General features: G+C 30.8%; 1 pseudogene; it reads left to right on the top strand.

Annotated features, from left to right (window-relative positions):
* Window positions 1–324: 324 nt before the first annotated feature.
* On the top strand, window positions 325–419 carry LOC124077982 (U6 spliceosomal RNA; annotated as a pseudogene).
* The last annotated feature ends 19,140 nt before the right edge of the window (window positions 420–19,559 follow it).

Here is a 19,559-nt window from a genome sequence, read left to right on the forward strand (position 1 = left end):
TTGTTAAGAATAGTCTTCTTAACAAGGGGTGTTAGATAGCCACATGCAAAAGAATGAAATTGTGTCCTTAATTCACATAATATATAAACTCTAAATATGTCAGAGATGTAAATATATTAATGATATTTTATCAAAATTAAGCATTTCATGCTTTAGAGCATACAATTAAGAAAATGAAAGGACAACTGTAGAATGTAGAAAAAATTTACAAATCATATATTGAGGAAGGAATTTATATGCACAAAACAACTATAATTTGATAGCAATAAACATATATATATATATATATATATATATATATATATATATATATATATATATGTGACTTTGGAAGTACATAGACTAGGAATAATATAGAGAAGATCAGCATAGCACTGTTCAAGAATGACATGCAAATTTTTGAAGCCTTCCACATTTTAAGTCAACTTAACCAAGAAAGTGAAACATCTGCACATTGGCATCCATAATACATTAATGAATTAAAGAAGACACAACAAGTGAAAAGATATTTAATGTTAATAAATTGGAAGAAATAATACTATTAAAATCTTGAACCAGTAGAAAGCAATCAATAGAGTCAATGTAACTCATACCAAAGTTCTAAAGTCTTTTTTCACAGAAATAGAAAGATCAATCCTACAATTCAAATAGGACCACAAATGACCATGAATAGAGAAGACAATCTTAAATGAAAAGAACCAAAATAGAGTGACCACATTGCTTGATTTAAATTTTCTTAAAAAGCTATCATAATCAAAACAGCATGAACCTGTCATAAAGACAGATCTATGGACAAATGAAGACAAAATTAACTCATGCATTTATGGCCAATTGATTTTTGACAAAGTTACTGATAGCACACAATGTGAAAAAGTCTCTTTAGTGGGTAATGTTGGGAATATTGAATATCCACTCACATAACAATGCAAATTAACCCTTATCTCACACCATATACAAAAATCAAGTCAAAATGGAAAAATAAAAATGTAGTGTTTATATGTGTGTGTGCATGCACATGCAATGGAATACTGTTTAGTTTAAAGAAGAAATCCCTGTCATTTGTGTCAATGCAGATAAACCTGGAGCACATTATGCCAAGTAAAATAAGCCAGACAGATTAAAACATAATTCAAAAATCAACACAAAGCATGAAACTATAAAACTAACAGAAGAAAAAACAGGAAAAATTCTCCATGACATTGACCTGAGCAATTTTTTTTTTTAAATTGTCCCCAACATTACAGACTACAAAAAACTAAAATAGACAGATGGTACTACATCAAAGTGATAAGTTTCTACAAAACAAGGGAAACAACTGAGAGCAAAGCAGCAATGATGGAATGGGAAAAAAAAACAAAAACATTTGCAATGTATACATCAGACAAGGGGTTAATATCAAAGATATAAATAAGCAACTCAAACAACTCAACAGTAAGAAAACAACCTGATTTAAAAGTTTGCAAAAGCACTGAAAAGCTATTTCTCAAAAGAAGACATGTAAATGTCAACCTTCTCTCTGATATGTGGATGCTAACATGCAACAAGGGGTGGGTGGGGAAGAATAGAAGTTCAGTAGATTAGACAAACAGGAATGAATGGAGGAGAGGATGGACAAAAATAGGAAACACAGTGGAATGATTCTGACATAACTTTCCTATGTACATATATAAATACATCATAGTGAATCTCTACACCATGTACAACCGTGAGACTGGGAATAAAATGCACTGCATATTTTTATAAATAAGTCAGATTATACTGTACTGTCATGTATAACTAAAAAGAAGAACAATAAAAAAGAAGACATACAAGTGGCCAAAAGTTACATAAAAATGCTCATCATCACTAATCATCAGGGAAATACACATTAAATCCACAAGGAGATAATACCTTTAAGCTATTATAATGAGTATTATAATATCATATAATATTATATGATTTTGCACTTCATAAATATACACAATTAAAATTTGTCAATAAAATTGAAAATATATAACAATTTTAGAAAATAATGAAAGACAACTCAATGTAAAGAGGTACAGAATTTACCTGCATCTCCAATTTGGCTGCATCTCCAAATGATGATATTACAATATCATCATCTATTATATAATATCATATAATATCATTTATCATAATATATAATATATAATATCATCAGCTATTGTAATATCATCATCATGTAATAGAAAATTGCAAGTGTTATAGATGCAGAGAAAAGGGAATACTTGTACCCTGTTAAGGGAGTGTAAATTAGTTCATTCATTAAGGAAAACAGTACAGAGTTTCCTCAAAACACAAGTATAACTACCATATAATCCAGCATTCCCAATATTGGGTGTATAGCCAAATGAAATAAAAATCAGTATGTGAAAGAGACAGTTGCCAAGATACAAAATCAACCTAAATGTCAATCAACAGATGAATGGATAAAGAAAAATTTCAGTTAGAAAATTTTAAAGTTGAAGTTAGAAGGAGTGAGTTTTGAGATCCATAGCACAGCTTGACTACCATAGTTAATAACATATTAAATTTTTCAAAATTGCTAATAGTAAATTTCAAATATTCTAACCATAAAAATTTTGTATGTGAGGTCATAGGTATTAGATAGATATATAGATAGAAATATATAGATATATAGATTTAATTATTCCCCATTGTATACACATATCATAACTTCACTTTGTAATTCATAAATATACAAAATTAAAATTTGTTAATAAAATTGAAAATATATAACAATTTTAGAAAATAATGAAAGATAACTCAATGTGAATGGGTACAGGATTTAATGGCTGCATCTCCAAATGACTATTAAGTACATGAAAAGATTTTGTCTTGGCCTGGGCTACTAAGACAGACAATAAAATACCCTACACTACAACACTATAAACAACAATAATTTATTTCTCATACTTTTAGAAGAAAGCCAGCATGATCAGATTCTGGTGAAGGCTCTCTTCCAGCTTACAGACTATCGACTTCTTGTAACCTCATGTGGCAGAATGAAGGGTACTTTATCTCTCTGGTCTCTTATAGAACACTAATCCAATTCATGAGAGTTTTACCTTCATGATCTAATTACATCTCAAGGGTTCCACATCCAATTGGAGACACACTGGGGATTCAATTTCAAAATATCAATTTTAGGGGACTCAAACATTTAGTCCATAAGAGATACATAGCATTATTAATCCTTAGGAATTTCCAGCATTTTATCCCATATTAATGGTATATATTTTAACGAAGATCCTGTATTGAGTTCGAAACATCAATGAAAATGAAAGTGTATTTTAAATTCTTTTATCAGTTACTTTAAAAGGGGGCTGGATTAATTAATCTCTAAAATTAACATTGGTACACAATTGATCAAAGCTTTTAAAAATAATTAAATACTAAAAGTAATTTTTCTTAAAAATATCCTCAATGTGATAGAAGTAGAGTGAGGAGATTAATGTCATAGTTCCTTGAGTGAAGAAATTACAGTTTTTGCTTTTGTTTAGTATATCAGAGGTTTGCATCATAGGAAATGTACCATGATATGGAGGAAAAAGGCAAGAAGAGAGGAATAGAAAGAGGGAGGGAAGGAGGGAGGAAGAGAGAAGCAAGAACATCTTGAGCACATATTCCAATCAAATAAATGAGAATCCAAGAAAGCGTAAAATCTTCAAGAAAATGTATCATTAACCCAATAGTGTTATGTTTTAAATTCAGAGCTTATAGCTGGGCATTAGCTCCATAACAATAAGAAATCAGTAAAAATTGTTTTTAACCTTAGGTTAAATTTATATTTATGAGAATAGATTTTTCCATATTAAAATAAAATTTCCATATTCAATTGGATGAGTCCATTTTAAAATAGCCAAGTTTCTATCAGGAGTATTTTGATTACACCTTTGTGAATAAGAAGTCCTCCTGTGGAGACAAACTGGTGAGGCCCACAAAACAAAGTATTATGCATTCAACTAACATTTGGGGTGAAAATGTGGTATGTTAAAATTTAGCTTTCACAAATTAAAAGTGGGTTCCATAATTTTATATGCATTTAATAGATATTTGCTTTTATTTTAATAGTCCAGTTTGTGATTTGATTTCATGTCTTTGCTTATTACATTGCTAATATGCAAGATTTATAAAACATTAGTATTTGATCAAGTATTTTTAAAATACTTTCCAAATTGTGGCTTATCTTTTTTGCTTCTAGTTTTGATTTATATACAGAATTTCAAATGCTTTAATTTTAAATATTGAAATTCATTCTTATGGATTCTTCTTTCATTTTTATTAAGATATTTCTGCTGTGAAATGACATAAATATTTGCCCATTTTTTGTTGTGTTGCAGATTCCCATATTATATTTAACTATTTGATAAATTTAGATGGTATATTGAAGTATGATATATTACTGAAATCTAATTTAGTTTAGAAAATAATATGTTGTCCTAAGACTATTTAGCAAACATGTCATTTATAATGATTTGAATTACCTTCTCTATTACATATTAGTTTTTATGGTTATACTAATGTTTGATGGTAAATTTCCTCTTTGCTTTCTTGTACTGGTATCTCACTATTTATACATAATTTTACAATATATTTTAACATTAAAAAACTACAATTTGATAGAATTTCTTTGTTAGGCTCACAATTGAATCTTCCACATGAACTAACATCTCTTGATAAAATTCCCCATTTTTTTATTGGGATTTTGAATTATGTTATAAAGTTTAAAGGAGGAAGATTTGAAATTTAACTGCCTGAGATTGGGTTCTAGATCCACCAATTTTATGACATTTAATCCTGTCAGTTCCTTAACCTCCATTGCTTCATTACAAAGAAGAGTAATAATGATACCAAATCAATAGGACATTTTAAATCTTAAAAATGCTTGTATACATATACATATATAAAAACATTATTTAAGAAACCAGCATTTAATAAAAGTTGTATATTGCTGTTTTAAGTTTTTCATTATATTGATAAGTTATTTGGGGGAAGAATTAGAATATTAGATTTTAATGTGCTTCTAACTCAGGAAAGCAATTATTGAAGTAATTTTCTTATTTGTCTTTCGAAATCTTTATTGATTTTTTTCATATAAGTCTGGACTATATTTTAATATTATAATCAGTTATTGTTATTACCAATTTTCATTACTTTATGAATGAGATAATTATGCTATTGCATTAACTAAAGCTTGATTGTGATATTTGAAAAACACTCATTTTTGTAATTGACAACATTACTTGTATAGCTTATTAGGTCTAACCATTTTTAATCAATTAATTTGGATATTCTAAATGATTATGTGATTTCTAGCAATGATAACCTTATTTCTTCCTTTTTAATACTTAAACCTCATTTTCCTTCCTGTGTTGCATTCTCTACAACTTTAAGAATGAGCTTTAATAATACTGATAATAGATATCCACATTTTATTCTGTTTTCTGATTTTAATAAAAACACTTTTTTTGTTTGTTGGGGTTTTTTGCTTTTTTGTTTTGTTTTGTTTCTTTTCTTTCTTCCTTCCTTTTTTTTTAACCAGGGGTTGAACCCAGGGGCATTTAATCACTGAACCACATTCTCAGCCCTTTTTGATATTTTATTTAGAGAGAAGGTCTCACTAAGTTGCTTAGGGCCTCACTAAAATGCAGAGGCTAACTTTAAACTTGCGTACCTCCTGCCTCAGCCATCTGAGCTGATGGGATTACAGGCTTGCAAAACCACACCCAGGAAACACATGTTTTAAGTCAAGCAAAATGCTGGTTATTATTAGAGTAAAACTTCTTTATAACATAATTATTTGTTTATTATTTGTGCTATTTTTTTAGAAAAACACATTGCGTATTATCTAAATCTTTTTTTGAAATATTGCAAAATTAAGTGTTTCCTTCTTGAATTATTGATTGATTTACCAAAATAAATTTGTCTATTTTGATCCATGCTGGCATTCTTGGAATAAAAATTTTACAACATTTGTACTGAAAACAGATTTCCTATGTTTAAATACTTCATATGAAACATATTAGCCATATAATTTTGAGCCTAATGTTTAACTTCTGTTTCTTCATCTATAAAGTGGGGATAATGAGATTACTTTTCTCATGAGATTATTATGGGATTTAAGGTGTTAAAATATATTATGGTGGTTTCTTGTTAAATGTTTTTGGATTTTTTTTTCTGTAATGATTTTATAGTGTTTCTATCTAGATTTAAAAGTGAAATTGCACCATATATTTTTGCATACATTACTGACCATATAATGGAATCATCTCAGGAGATTCTTGTTTCTTTTAGATTTTCAAGGTTATGAGCATTCAGTTGCATTGATGATCTACTAATTATAATCTCAGCCATTTATATTGTTTAATGTTCAGCCTTATTTTAGATTTTCGCAATTCTTTTTCCTTTATCTTTTTAGTTGTCTTATTTTCACCATAACAAAATATCAGAAATTCAGTGGTTTAAAACAATAAATTTGATTATAAACCCATTTTATTTTAGAGATAATAACAAACTATATTACGAATCATGTTTTATTGTATATTATATGTAATGTATGTATGTATATATGTATGTATGTATATGCCCCCAGGGCTATGTTCCTTTGGGGGCACTAGGGGAGACACATTTCCTGGCTTTTTCTAGCTTCTAGAGCCTATCCTCTTCCTTGACCATATTCCTCCAATTTCAAAGCCAGCAATTTAACATTGCTTCTCCGTTCTGCCCTCTACTTTATTTACTATCTCCTTCCTGTTTTCATTTCTGTGGCCTTCCTCTTACTAGGAGCCTTGTGATTACAAGTAGCCCACTTGGATAATTCAGAGACTCCCCCAATATCACTTTTGTCAATAAGTCATTTTGCTGTATCAAGAAGTTTCAGGGTTAGGATTTGACATCTTTTGGATGCCTAGCAGATTATCTGTACAGTAGCTCACCCTAATCCATGATTTTGCTTGCCATGGTTTTAACTGCTCATGATCAGTCATGATCCAAATTATTAAAAGGAAAGTTCAGAAGTAAACAATTCATAACTTTTAAATTGTGTGCTGTTCTGTGTAGTGGGATGAAATGTTCTTTTCCATCCTGCCTGGAACATGAACCATCTTTTATCTAGTATGTAGTCACTGTATTCTGCTACCTGCCTATTTGTCACTTAGTAGCCATCTCAGTTATCAGATTGACTGTCACAGCATTACAGAGCATATGATCAAGCTTATGTTCCCATTTTACTTAATAATGGCCCCAAAGGGCAAGAGGAGTGATACTGGCAATTCAGATATGCCAAAAAGAAGCTGTAGAATACTCCTTTTAAATGAAAAAGTGAATTTTGTCAACTTATTAAGTAAAGAAAAAAAATATATGCTGAGGTTGCTAAAATCAATAGTACAATAAAACATTTTGAGAGAGATACATATGCTGCATTCACATAACTTTTATTATACTGTCATATTTTATTATTAGTTATTGTTGAGAATGTCTCACTGCACTTAATTTATAAATTAAACTTTATCATTGGCATGCATGTATAGGAGAAAACAGTATATATAATTTGGTACCATTTGCTGTTTAGAGTATCTTATCCACTGGGGCTTTTGAAACATATTCCCCATCAATCACAGATTTGCTTAGTTTGGTTTTCCACAAAGAATACTGTCTTGGACTGATTAGTTATTTTTTATTTTAATAACTTACTTTATAATTTCTCCTATTTTAAACTGCAAATATTTGAGTTAATATTATTTCTTATTTTAAATTTAAACATGTTCTTCGAATCTGAATTTTTTTTGGATTGTAGTTTGGGATGCATATCATACATTTTATTTTGCAGCAATGACATTATTGCCCTTTTAACAATTGATTATTTCAGGTTTGAAAATCTCCTTGCATTTCACATTATTTAGATGATAATTTAAAAAATATAAGTGATATTTATACATTTATACTTTTCTATTAATTCCTAAACAATATGATAATTTTAAGTAGTTTCTGCACTTTGAATTTTTTTCATGGCCTAATAAGAAATAGATTTATAAAAATTCAATGGTTACTTTTTCCGTAGGATATGGTGTGTGATATTTGGCTATTAATTAGCATTATTAATTTCATTTTATATCTACTATAGGACTGTTTATCTTTGCCTATTTCAGGCTTCAATTTTCCATGGATTAGGAAATATGGCATAGTCTAGGAAAGCCAAGATGTTCAGAAATTTAAAGTTTTTAGATAAAAGTTGTAATAAAAGAATTTTAAAGAGTAACATTTATTTGCAGACAATCAAAATTCAGGAATCCTCCTTGGCTTTTTAAAAATTTTTATTTTATTTTATTTTTTTCACTGTGTCTGTTAATGTATATTTAGGGAAAATTAACATTTAAACTTAAAAGAGTAAATAGATATCCTTTATTAAAATCTTCCAATTTAATCAGTCTTGCTTTTTTGCCTGCCTTCTGAACTTTTGAAAACAAAACAAAACAAAAAAACAAAAAAAAAACTTTTGACTTTGCCCATTCATAGCGGCATTGAGACACACCAGAAAAACTCTTGCAAAGAGCATTAAGTCTTATAAAAGTATGGGAAACTTAACTGTCATCCCAGCAAAAACCCAATCTTGGTTTCAGCTAGCTTTTCTTTAACCTTCTGGATAACAGCTATGAGCTGATACTGAGACCATGTCTGCAAGTTCTAAACTAAATGAGCTTGATGGTGTCAGCTTAACTGGAGCCAAAATAAACCTACAGTATATGTTTATAGTGTCTGTTTTATACATGTCTGGAGCAGAGGAACTATTGAAGTTGAATTACTCCTTACCCCTGGAGAGAGTAGTCCTTCAATGTCATGACAAAGGTCACTTACAGGTCATGGTAAAAAGGACAGCTTTTGGATAACAGAGTGCGGTTTCTAAAACCTGTCAATTCTTCACTTTTCCAAAAAAAACAAAGATGTGAAAATGGTTTTGTAATAAAAAGAGCATACATATATACATCTGTGCATTTTTACATATGCAAATTAAAAATACTTACCATCCATGTGTGCATGGAAAATTATAAATTGTACTTGAAGATTACTGTTCTGTTCCTGAGCAATTTTCACTTTGAATTATATGGAATATTACTAACAATAAGACAACTTCACTCATGTGTCAATGTCAGATCATTACAATTTTGTCCAGGTCAACAGTGACCTTTATCGACAGGTGCCAGGAGTTGATGAATCAAGTGTGAGAAATAAAGACTCTTGGTACGAAAGTAGAGAACATTTTTCAAATTCTTCAGTATAGATAAAGCACATTTGATTTTATATAAAGCAGGCATTGCTTTGACTTTAAATTCCATTTCTTACTCTGAAAGAAGAATGATTAAAGCAGAATGATTTTCCAAAGGTTGATTTTCTTTAAATGTAAATTTTATAAAGACAAATCACTCCAAATGTGTCCTAATTACTACAAATTTCATTTTACTGTCCAGGAGGCTGGTATGAATAAATAATAAGAATGTGATCTAATGCCCACCTTCAGCATTGATCCACTTAGCCATCCATGTCTTCTTGCTGTCGCTATACTGACCTCTGCAGGCTTCTGAAACTGGAACAATTGTTTACTTGCGTATAACACTGCTGGCCAATGAAAAGTAAAACGGAATCTGTAGTTGCCCAGACTCACGCACTTTGAGAGTTAATGATGAGTTTATATTTCTTTTTATTCTATCTTTGGTAAAGAACTTCTTTGTACATATATTTTGAGAAATGATTTCAAAACACGATCTCTCCTTCTCAATTACTACATCACTTCTTTGCCCAACAAACCTGGGTAAGTTGAAAATGTTCCTTTAAAAATGATCCCTTTAAAAGATCTTTTTTAACCTTTAGTAAAAAGAAAAGATCATTAGTGAGTTGGTAGGTACAATAATTTGGGTTGAAAAACATTTTCCTTTGCAAATAAACTATATGTTGACCCTGGTTTTATTTCATGTTAAGTTTGCTTCCATTTTACCATCTGTTACTACTTACTAAGTACTTTCACTAGTAAGTTAGGGAATCACTTGCAGACCCATCAAAGTTCAAATGAGTTTGTCTATAACTTGTGATGTAAACATTAAAACTAGTAAGGAAGTTTTCTAAAGTATCTATGCAGAGTTCAATTTAACCAAGTGGATTGGTTACCGGTAAAGAATTTGTCTGTTCTTTTTAGCTTCTTACCTCTCTGTAGTCTAAGGTTTATAACATTTACTCATGCCCAACTATAACTTCTGACTTAGTCTCTGACACTTCTTTTATACATATATATATCATGTGTAACCCATGATCTAGTCCTGTTGATTTGCAGAGCAGTGCCGGAACTTTATTTATGTTAGAAACAAAAGCAAGTTGAACTAAAGCTCTGTGAATGCCTATTTGTGGTTTAACAAATGATAAAATACAGAATACTTAAAAATTTGTGCCTGGAAATGTATTTTTGTCTGGTTTATGTTTTCCTGTGCTTTCTTTGCATTCACTGGTTTTAGTAATTATTCCATTCATTTGCTATGGCTATCCAAACTGTTTTCCACTGATATCCAAAATAGCTCTCAGCTGTTCTTTAAGTAGTAAAATCATTTATGAAATTAACCTTCATTAACACATTTCAAGACCAGTTTGTGCTGTTCTTCCACCTTTACTCCACTTATAAAATACGGATAATACTCATTCTCCAATAGTTAATCTCAGCCTACCTGTTGATAACAAAATATCATGTCCTAGAATTTAAATAATCTGATATTAATTATATTACTATTTTAAAAATAACCATTGATGTTTTATTATACCACCCGAAAATGCACTTTTATGTGAAATGGACAAATATTACCATGGCAAAAATTAAATTGTTCTTAATACATTGTATTTAAGAACTTCTAGTCAAATAATCAGGAAAATTTTAACATTTACCAGATATTGGAGGATCTTAAGTGGTTTCTGTTAAGTTTGTATGTATTTCCCATTAAGTATTTTTTTATAAACCCCTATATGATGATATGCATTGAACTGTTTCATAATGAAATAATGTTTGGAACTTGCTTCAAAGTAAGCCAGTGGTGGTGTTGGGGTAGGGCAACTAATGGTAGGTGAAAGATATGGATGAAATGACATTGTCCTTGAAAATATGAAGTTCACAAGTCTGCCTACTTTTTGTTGGAATTTTTCCAGCAAAACTTGAAAATCACAGTAATTAATTCACAATATTATCTTCTTGAAAATCATTCAGCTGAACCATCACCTTTAACCTGAGACTTGGAGATGAAAAATTATGCACAGGTCTAGCCAGCTCCCACACTCACCTCTCAGCCTCCTTGTCCCTTCTATTACTTTCTGATCCAATAGTTGACTTCTCAGATACACTACCCTGTTGTTCACAACCCTGTTTCACTGACACAACCTGGTGTGTATTATTCCACCCCTCTGGTTGACCAGGTCTATTCTTCCTCTTGTTCCTTCAAATGTGAATTCAGAAACTACTTTGGGAACCTGTTTTAGCTAAAACTACTGCTCTATCTTGTGCTTTTTTATGATTGTTAATCACTCATGGTACTTTAATTTCCCACTTTACACACATCCCACCAAAAGAATGTAGGATTTCATCAAATGCATTTAATGTACTAATCTTATTTCTAACTACAGTTTATTGCCTATTCTTGTTTATTCTCCCGGTTACCATTCGTACTCATTTCTAAGTCATGTACACTATTATAACATGTTTAAGTTGCCTCATATTATTCTCAGTACAATTTGGAGCAAGTATAAAAGAGTAAACAAGTAATATTGCATACTAGTTGTGAAACTCTTCTGAGAGTTAATGGCTCTTGCTAACTTGTTTACCCAGCAATAAATTTGTGTTCCATTGAAAATTAAAATTGAAAAGTTGAGTTGGTAATAATGTGTTTGATATAGATGGAAAAAGGACAGGGAAATAAGATTGTTGTATTATCCAACTTCAAAAAGGCTCTAATATAATTATTAAAAGCTTTGTTTTCCATCTTACCTCTTATTTAACCTATATAGTTGTTGCTTTTCATTACATGGAACTAAGTATACTATGTAACATAAAAATTTAAAGAAATCACTCATAACTCATGCATTACTATCATGTACTATTCTTTCTGCTGTTATTATTATTTTGTTTTAAAACAACTGTTTAATAGTTTCAATGGTAGACCAAATAAGGTATTAATCTGTAGTTGTTTTTAAAATAAACTGTGAGTTATCAGGACATACATGCTAATTTACAAACAAACTTATACAGCTAAGTGTTGCCTTGAATTTACACAATTAAACTCTCTTTCATTTGTTATGATGAACTTAATAATCAACATGTAAAAAGTAGTTGGAAAAACTGAAGATATAATTCTGCTCTTAAGTATTTTCATGTAATTTCAATTCACTCTAAATAATATTCCAGGATTGTGAACAATTATAACTGTGGGCTATAAAATCTAAGCAACTTTATTAAAATTCATAAATTTTCAGCATAGGAGAATGCTATATGCAAATGTTTTTAATATAGTAGATTTTTATGGTAGCATTCTAAAATTCAGTAGAGCTATTAGATCATATTTAGGATGTTAAATTGGCACAGACACACTTGTATAAATATCAATTGGAATAGACAGAAACTTAGTTGTTTTAGGAAGGAATAAAGATGTTTCTATAATCCTCCTGTCTATGAAATTTACCTTTATACTAACAGATTTTAAACATGATTGTAAATAGAAGTAAAGGGTTGGCTTTATCACCAGAAAAGAGGAAGTCACCTTAGGAATAATAAGACTGAAAGTGTGTATCTATAAGATGTGCCTTCCCTCCCTCAACACCATGGCATGATATACCATGCCTTTTGGATCAACAAACAAAATAATAAAAAACTCCCCTATAAATGATCATCTGGGAATGGGACATTTAAGCTTTTCTCTCAAAACTTGCTTCCTACTCCTTCTACAACATTTTCATTTAGGCGAACATGTGTAAAACCATAGAAGCTCCCCCTAAATATCCTGTTTCTTTCCTAAGCCTGTGAGAGGTGGATGTGATGTCAGTAATGAAAATTATAACATTTATTTCTAACTTACTGTTGCCAGACACTCTGTCAAGTTCAAGATTCATCATTCTTGCTGTATTTCTGTGATTTCAGATCATAAAATTTTGACAGAATCTTCATCTTTTGATTTTTTTTTTCATAATAGTTATTTTTGGATTAAAAGCTATAAGTCAAACAATAAACAAAAAATACTATATTTGTATTGATTTTCTGGTACAAAAAATAGTTTCAGGTAGGGTTTTCTTTTTTTAATTCAAAACTTAAGGCAAGACACTTTAAAAGTTAAAGCATTCTTTAATGGTTTATTTAAAATTTTGTGTCATATACAAGCAATGATTTATAGTCGTAGCCTCAGAGATATAAATTTTTATAGTATTTTATTTCTCTATATCTTAACTGAGCTCACAATCAATCCTCCATTTATTCTTACATTACATGCTGTTTTAAGGTAGACAAAGCTGTTTTCACCTTAAATTTGCCCTTTTAAATTATTGCCTTTTCCCTTGTTTAATTTTATTTCTCCACCAGTGATGCAAATTCAGGGAAGTTTGGAGGGACTATTTTCTTTATCATCACATCAGACCCCCTCTGACATGCCCAGTTCTCATGGAGGCATTCATTATTAGCACACAATTCTGCTGCATCCATGCCCTCTAGCAAGTAGGCTCACTAATGCTCTATCTTTGAATACTAAACCTAAGTATCTTCAGATTCATTATCTTATGCTCAGCTGCTTCTATGGCCCATGTCCATCTCACAAGAGGCCTAGACTTTAATATACCATTCCCTATATCATGCTGAATCCAAGGGATTTTATGTTGCTACCTAAGGCCAATTTGAAAAAGTAAAAGAATTAAAAAGGAAAAAAAAAACAGGTAAAATTTATTTTAATAATATCCATATTTAACTCATATATTTAAGTACTAACAGAAATTCTTCCTTAATATTGGAAGAAATTCCTGAATCCAAAGCTCTATAAAATCCTGAAGACATTTATAAAAGTATTTTTATTCCTGCTTTCAAAATGACATTCACGAAAAAATAAAAGAAATGATTATCATATAGCTTTATCATATAGCTTGAGAAACATTTTTTTAATCTAGATGCTTTGGTTATTTATTAAAATATCAACAGTTACTTTTTTATATCATATACAGAATCACCCTTTCTACCAACTAAGAAAAGAGGAAAACACAAATCCTGTAACGTCATCTCAAGGAGGTATGGGCTGCTCATAGGCAGTTAGAGTTAAGGCCTCAGGTGACCATACCTTGAGGTTTTTATGAAGCAGCATGGCAGTCAATGATAAAATCTAGAAGTAACATTTTTAAGGATTGTGGTAACCATATGGTGTGGTGTTTGACTAATTTCTTGAATATCGTACTACCTTGAGCTTTTCCAGAAGTAAATACATAATTCTTATTTTATGTTACTATTCATTCTAACTCACTCGATAAAAGAATGTTTTTATGGTTCCATCTTTAAAACAACTTTTCTTTTCCCTCTTGCAAGGTACAGTGGGATCATCCCCAACCAGTGTCTCCATCAATGTGACTATCACTGCCACCACACATACCCCATGAACTCTTCATGTCAGGGGACTAATATCTCAAGGATGCTGTTGATCCTAAACACAATGTACTCTTTGTCCAGTAAGACATTAGAGTATCAGTCTGTGGATTTGAGCTTAATGGCAATTCTATTCTGCCAACACATGTAACCACTTAATTCTTTACCTCATTTTGGCTGGGGTCAGAACAGCTTTACTAAGTGATCAAGTTTCCCTCTGCCCTGGTCTAAAATGTGAACAAAAAACTCAAGATGGTTAAATGGCACACATCCAGAGCATTTTAAAATTATGATAATTGTTTTCTATAAACTAGATAATTATATATGTGAAAGGCTCTATATAATAAAATTTAGAACAGCATTATGGAGGAAAAAAAACAAAAACAAAATTTTAATTTGCTATTATATCCATTAGACCATACAAGTCAGCACTCTGTGTCTAAGTGGGGTTTCCTTCATTTTGTTTTGATTTGCTTATCTGATTTGAAACAATTCAGCTGTGTCTGATGGAGAGATCATAGAAAGTTCCAAATTCTGGGTAACTATGTAATCGGTGAATTAAAAGGAAAAGTGTTTTCACATTTGTGTTTTGGCCTTTTCGTGGTTCCTGTTTTCTGTCACTTTGTGCTTTATGATAAAATGCAGAACTGAAGAAAAATGTGTATGAGTCACAAGTCCTGTGTTCCAACCATACCAGTTGTCAAGCTTGTGATACACCTATTAATTTCTTTGAGCTAATTTTTCCTTGTGTTTAATGCATTAATAATATACATATTCCTTTTAGCTTTTAAATATAATATACTTGGCATCTTCTGAATATCTTAATAAAAGAAAAGGACCACATTGAAGAAGTAATCATGGGTTTAAGATAGATAGTTCCTGAACCTGATGGGTAGGGCACAGGAACACATAAGTAGTAATAGTAATTGAGATTTGTTAGTTGAGTGAGTTGAATGGTAGATTCAGCTCAGTAGAATTTTCCCAGTTTAAGAGGCTAGAACTTGGGTCTCTCCACAGATAACGATTGGATTCAGAAAATATTTGAATGTTTCCCATAGATGCAGAAACAAATGATATATTTTAATAAACACCACATATAATATGGAGAAATTGAAAAAGGAATATTTGAAATCAAATAGTTTGAATTTCATGCTCTTTATATACTGGGCCAATTTTTAAACTGTAAATCTAGAAAAAAAAAGTGTATTACTTGTCCAAATTTGTGCTGATAACTCTAAATGAATCTTGGCCCTTTAATTTAGAGAGAAACTCCCATCTCTCAACTAGAATAATATCAAAATAAACAATGTCAAAGGAGAGTAGGAGAAGCAGTACTGGAGTACTGGTTTGGGCTAAAGGAAAACAGTGGACAACTGCACATCTCATTTAGGTGAGTTATATTGAATAAATCTTGAAAAAAAACCTTTTTACAAGAGCTTATATATACCTTACCATATATCAGACACTGTTGTAAGCATTTTATTTATGTTGTCAATTAATTCTCATACTCAGTGGGGTAGGCTAGATTAATATCCCTCATGAGGCATAGAGGTACATAAAGGTTAAGTGCCACACTTCAAAATACATATATTTTTCATTGGTCACTCACCTCAAACTACCACAGCTATTCATTTGAATGTTTTTCAATTTTTTCTCTTCTATCCCCATAGTAGCTGCTTAATTATTATTTATAAAGCAAATTAATTTTGGAAATCATTGCATTTAATTGCTCCATATTTTACAAATATATTTTTCTTGGAATATCAGAGGTATTTTCCCTTGAGTCATAAGTCATTGTTGCATTATAATCCTATGGATCGAAGTCATTTTAATGAACCTCAATCTCTACCTTCTAAAATGGACATCACATTTACAAGAATTTATGGAAAGAATCATACTAGTGTAGAATACTGTAATTAGGTGTATAATAAGAGCATCACAATTTGCAATGCATCCTACAGAGGAATAGCCGCCTACTATGATTTAACTAGGATTGGGCAAATGTTCAGCCCTCAGTGCCATTTATGAATTAATCAGGTGCACAAGCACCTCTTAGGAGCCTTCACACCGAGTGAGGAAACCTCCTAAGGGACATCATATTAAAACAGCCCTACAAAACTCATTAGTAGAAACTACATCTTCCTATTTTTAATTTAAATATATAATAGAAAAAGAAACAACCTCTTCCAATCTATCACTGGACTTGAATTAGGGTCATTGTAATGCAGGAATTACTAAAGTTTTTTTTTTGTTTGTTTAGTTTCTGAATAAATGCATATTTTATATCCATTCCAGACCTAAAATATAGAAAAAAAATTTCCATGTAGTTAATAATAGATACAAAGCACATATACTTACAAACTTGCAAACAGAGGAACTTAGAAATGCTTTATTTATCCTGAAGGTAACACAGAACATAGTAGTTTAAGTGATCTTCTTGTTCAATTCAGGCCATTGCCAGTGTCGTATGACTTTTAACTATAATCAGCTCTGAAATTGAACCCAAAATTAGGCAAAGTTGTAAAAAGTCACTATTTTTTTAGCCTAGCTATTACAGAAATACCTTTATAGAAATACTTTTTAGTGCTTTCAGGCAGAGCAGGTAATATAAAATTTCCAATACTGACTTCAACTTGAGACAAGGTACACTTTAAGAGTTATTAGCACTCTGCAAAGTGTGTTAAGTCTGACATTCATGATATCTCCGTTATTAAATAGATACTGGTAAGTACTGATTTTCTTATAAAACTTAATAATGATAATGACCTTTCCTTTAGGAATTGGGTTTCTATGCTGAAAACACAGGTAGATATATAGAATTTGATGCCAGACACAGACTGCAGCAGACTGTTGAGTTTTTATAGGGAGAGGAGTTGAAATGCATTTTTCACCTTGGACTTTGAACACTGGTGTGCCATCATGGCCATCAAATGTATATATTTCGGTTTATAGTGAATATAATTAGTGTTACACTCAATTTATTACCTGATTCATTGCCCTCATGCCCCAGTGCATCATTCCACAGCAGGGACTTGCACACCAGAGAATCCTATTAAAGGAAGAATAGCCATGGTACACATTTCTTTTCATGTCACTTTGCTCTATTTGAAAAGCAGTATTGAGCCACATTTTTATGGCTACACAGAAGTTAGGAGCACAAAGAAACAATGCCACAAACCTTAACTTTATTTACAATCCAAAATTAAGGCTTATTCAGTATTTAAATTAAAGGTTGAAACAGTTATTAATGGCACTCATACATTTTGCCCTAAGGTAGCCAATTGTTTTGTAAAACAATAAGTTCTATGATTTTCAATTCTCAAAGAAGGGAAACCAATGATAAAATAATAGTCTTTGTACATATCAGACAAATTTAGCAGCATTTACATTAAAAATCACTTTCTCAGTATTTGAACATATACATTCTTCCTCTAAGTTAATAATATTGGTCTGTGTTATACAACTAACAGTTTTCCTAAACTCTCATAACTTGGACAAGCTAATTTTTATACAATGGGCAGTCAAAAATAGACATGTTCACATTAAATATTAAAGATTTTAAAAGTTAAACCCGACTGGATTTGAGCCCAATTAAAATTTTGGCCCTTATTTTCTACCTATATATTAATTCCCATGAACATTTTAAGTCTCTTTTCCCTTAAATTGAGTGTTTTGAGCTCAAATAGTGTGTTTATGTAGACACGAAATGCTCAGCAGATAACCAGCTATAATCTGAACACTCATCCCTTTCCAAAATGCCAGGAATCATCCCTGTAAAATTCATATATATATATATATATATATATATACTGAATTTAAAATTGGCATTTATATTGAATAAATATAAATTTATTCACATATATATATAATACTTTTATAAAAGTATTAACTTTTCTATTCTTAGATTTTATATATATATACATATATATATATTATATATATATACATATATATTTACATTTATATATACATATATATATACACACACACATACTTGTTGTTGCTGGTTTTTTGTTTGTTTTTGTTTTTTTTCAATCAGGGTTTTTTTTAATTGCCCAGGCAGGTCTTGAACTACAATCCTCCCACTTCAGCCTTCTGAGTAGCTGAGATCACAGGAAACACCATCACATCCAGCTATAGATGTATTGACTCATTCTTATTTGATTTGCATAAAGAGAACCTCCTAGATTGAGAAGGAGAAAATAAAGCTTATTCTTCCTTTCACTTGTGCCATAATTATAAACTGGGAAAGTCCTTAGCTGTAGGAATATCATCAAAGGCCTTGTCTCTAAGGCAAGACATTGGCATTGGCACTATCTGGAAATGTAACAGTAAAATACATTTTCATCTCACCCACTAAGGGCCCAACTATTGGGGGCTTTTTGAATACCTTGGAAGCGAATGTGACATGGACGATGATCTTTGGTTTTTAATGTTTGAGAGTGAACAACTTATCATCATCAAGCCCAGTTACTTCATTTATACCAGAAGGCTCAAATCAAAGTCAGAGATTTTTAAACTTCCAGCCTTAGAACCTCAGGATTCCATGGTGTGATTCAAAGGCCTTTGCAGATGTTAAACATTTGGCAAGGATGAAGACCTTTGTCTCACTTCAGAAACATCAATTTGTTTTCTATTCTTAGATTGTCCATATAATTCACTTGGGGAAAAAAAATAAAAAAGATGGAAGAGTGGACATGCTTTTAAAAAGTAAAATCAAAACAACTGTTTCTACATAATGTCTTAGTTTTTCATTCACAGTTTTTAAACACCATACCTTTGTTTTATGATTAGAATACTTCTCTCATCTGAAGCATTATAAACCTCCTCACCCAATTAATTATTTATTTAATCACATAGAGTGACTCCTAAGTGCCTAGGTCTGTTTGGACTACTTTGTCAATAATTAATTGATTTATTCCTC

The sequence above is a fragment of the Marmota monax genome, unplaced genomic scaffold (assembly GCF_021218885.2).
Source record: "Marmota monax isolate L192 unplaced genomic scaffold, Marmota_monax_Labrador192_F-V1.1 WCK01_AAM20220418_F8-fsc00027, whole genome shotgun sequence".
NCBI lineage: Eukaryota > Metazoa > Chordata > Mammalia > Rodentia > Sciuridae > Marmota > Marmota monax.